This window comes from Homalodisca vitripennis, unplaced genomic scaffold, assembly GCF_021130785.1.
Source record: "Homalodisca vitripennis isolate AUS2020 unplaced genomic scaffold, UT_GWSS_2.1 ScUCBcl_1768;HRSCAF=5806, whole genome shotgun sequence".
NCBI classification, from domain to species: domain Eukaryota; kingdom Metazoa; phylum Arthropoda; class Insecta; order Hemiptera; family Cicadellidae; genus Homalodisca; species Homalodisca vitripennis.
In genome coordinates, this window is record NW_025777934.1 from 1 (window position 1) to 3,954 (window position 3,954).

A 3,954-nucleotide genomic window follows, 5' to 3' on the forward strand; every position below is an offset into this window, starting at 1 on the left:
CGCCCACCTTCTCCATATCAGCCTTCACCTGGTTCCACCATCTCACTTTCGGTCTCCCACGGGGTCGTCTTCCTTCTGGGTTACCGTACATTACCCTCCTCAGTTTGCATTCCTCTTCTCTTCTCAAAACATGGCCTGCCCAACGGAGTCTTCTGCACTTTATTTCTCCTTTTACATCCTCAGACGAGTTACGTTATTCGTGTAACTCTGCCTTACTCGAACGTCCAAATTAGTAAAACATACGTTTTTATTGAAATATTAATTCCAGTATATTTCAAAAATCTATATTCATAACTATTGTCTGTTAAAGGAATTTATAAATTGCTTTCTCAAGATTTAAAGATTAAAGAAATCATTATTACTTGTAATTCAAGAAATGAAATAATTATTCATTCATTACATAACTTATTTACTACCACTAAAACTTATTTTATGAAGCAAAACCCAAGAGGCTCCAATAATATCTAAATTAATTACTTCTCATTCGACAGATTTAAGCTTTTTAAGCATGAATATGCCAGCACTAGTTCCTAAATTACTTGAAAGCACCCAAGATATAAACTATTATTAGCATATTATAAGGTCTATATGAATCCAAGAAATAAAGAGCGATATTAATAACACTAGTCAATGGTTTTTTAAGCAAGCACATAGGCAAGAAAATACACAAACACAATATACAGGTATACAAATAAACCTTCACATAACCTAAAAAAAAAAACAAAAATAAACATCCTACGAAAAATTTACGTATCGGTAGTAATAAAGTTATATCAAAACACGGTAGTGTTCTAGGGTTAAAGGGGGAGCAAAGAAAAACACTTGGTAAAAAACAGTCTTAGATAATATTAAAAATAACACATTTAAAAATCTGTATTACAATTTTTGCGGTTCCTTTTTATAAATTTAATGTAAAATACGTTTGATAAATATTTTACCAGTTGAGTGAAACTTTGCTACAGCGAACAAAGAAAATTATTTGAAACATAAATTAGTGAATGACCCTCTTGGAATGAAGGGCTGAATCGAGGCCAAGAGAATAGAAGGCTTTTGTCCCTGAGTCTTGTGAAATATCTTTGAAATTTAACGCTTTTACGTTGCGTGTTTGGTAAGTAGATTTATTAGATCTTGAAAGTGTTTCTCATTTCAAATGGTTTAGTAAAATGTTAATTAAAATTTGTCGAAGATTTATTGGTTTATATATACGTAGCTTACTGTGTAACATTTAGAAAAGCAAATTTGTAATAATACAAATAGTTTTTGTACATTATTTAATCCTACTTTGTAACTTTATTTTTTTCTAAGTGGGGATATTTTCATATATGTAATGTGATATGTGGATATGTAGGTAATATTTAAAATTGCTTTAAATTTTGTGATCGTTAATGCTTATTATTGTTAGCTATGTCTGAGGCTTTGTAATAATGTGCGGTCCCCTAATTTATTTATTTTTTAGTGTACAAAATAGATCGGACCTATGCCGCCTCATACACAGTATATCCCTGCCTTCCTCAGTTCATCAATTATTACAGATTTATTTACTTTTGTGTAATGTCAATGTGTTACTAATCTAACTTTTACAATTTAATCTATCGCCTAATTTTCATGCAACTAATATTTTATTTCAATGTTCAACCACAATCTGGTTCAATGGACAGTTGGTGGCAGGACAATACATTTTATTGGACTTGGTATTTCCGTATACATTCCTTGCCAAAATATTTGATCATTAGATGCTCCTTTTAAGAATTTTTATAGAAAATTGATGACATATTTAATTGAAAAATACTTTTAAACCGAAAAAATCTAATGAAAAATGTATAACACCGATACAGAGATACACGTATTCATTAAGAAATCAAACCTAAAACAGAAAAAAATCTATATAATGCAAATAATTAGGAACTAATTAAAATATAGCTGAAAAAGACACGCTACAAAACTGGGATGCGAAGAAGTTGGCAACCCTGTATTTGTGTTGTGGAGTAATTGTGGGAAGGTTGGCAGCACGTGTCAGCTGTTCAATCAACCGTTCTGTTTAGATTTGCGGCGGCCAGCTATTACTTCAGCCATGTTAGTTTTGGTCAGGGAAATTCAAGTTTCATTTTTTTAAAGTCACTGTTAGTCGAGGTTTATAGGTATGAAATAAAAACTTCATATGTCACATAACTAATTTATTTCAGATTTTGTAAATAAGAAAAAGTTTACATTTAGTTATAGAGTATTGATCTTTCTCCGAATTCGACATTAGCATGGTTAGTATTGTAATATAGTATGTTTTCTACAAAAATAGTTTTGATATAGTAGGTTTATCTGTTTTATATTAGTATGGTAGGTTTATTGGATAAGGTTTGAAACCCTCATTTACAGCTTTGGACCTGAGAACCATTTAGGGGCACACTTTGAGAATTCTTAGGTTCAAATGTAATTGGTCAGTGATATACTCGTTAGATTTGAAATATATAATGCGGCTACTAAAAAAATGTAAAATGCAACAAGTAACACAATTAAATAGCTGAAATCTTAAAGTACTATTGTTCTTTTACTTTTATGACACTCAATGTTTTTCTTTGCTGGTCTTAAATCAAATTTTCAACTACGAATGGTTGTAACTTTCTCAGATTGTGATTTGTATTGTTACATAGTCGATGGACTTTGCTCTGATCAAAGAACAAAACTCTTTAATGTCCAGTTCAATAACGTATCATACTGGGAGCAAACTGCTTGGAGCACTCAACTGTAATAAATAATTCACATATTCATAAACTTAATAAAACTGTACTGTTGATTAATGACTGCTTTTGGTTGTATGAAGGGTTATAAGAACAAGAATGAACATGCCATGCCAACTATCTCAGGTCTTCTATCTCAGTTATTAAGGGCAATAAAAACAATTAAGGAATAAAAAGATACAAACTACTTCTCCTATTAGGAATAATAACAAATACAGCATGCTCTAGAGGAAAAAATAACATTAAATACTATATTGGTAAATGTCTACAGTTTATAAGACATTATTATACATATTTATAAAATAATCTAAAAGCAGGGAAGTGTTCCAAATTATAAAGTCTACCCAGAAAATATATCAGTTTGTCCCTTATGTTGTAATCTGTGATTAAAAGGAACAAATATATACTAGTTTCTAACATAGTGAAACTATTGAATTCATTTCTCTCTGTATTACTATGTAACTTAACTCAAAACGTATATATGTTAGGAATACAATTGTTGATATACACATATATCTCCAAGTACCATTATGCCTTCATCACTACTGCGTTGTTGGAAAGAGATAAAGTGTGTGTCTGTACTTTATGTGTGGCGGGTGTCTTATATAGGCGGTTTATATGTAGGATAATATTATACTGCGTTTCTTTCCGTTTAAAACCTCTTGTCTGGCAAGACATTTTCGACTGATTTGCAGGAGTTTTGTTTAGTCGTTATTTAATATGTACCCAAAACAAACGTTTTAAAAAATAATATCCAACAAAGTCCAACAGGTGTCACGTCGTTTTTATTTTAAATAGTGTTTTATCACATACAGACAAATACTATACTGAGAGTATTCAACTGCAAATGTATGACTTCCTGAGACCAGCCAATTTTATAATAATGTAGATATTTTTGTCACATATACATATTGAGGATACTGAGTCATGGATACTCGACATGGTACTGAGCATCAATATTTGAAATAGAGACTAATCTCTGAACCTTGACTCTTGATATTGGTCAGTTGATCCTCCTCATTGTACTCTGGAGTTTTCATCAATATTGCAGTCTGGCTCTACACACATACATATTGAGTATACAGAGTTATGAAGACTCGACATGGTACTGAGCATCAATATTTGAAATAGAGACTAATCTCTGAACCTTGACTCTTGATATTGGTCAGTTGATCCTCTCACTGTACTCTGGAGTTGTCATTAATATTGCAGTCTGGCTCTA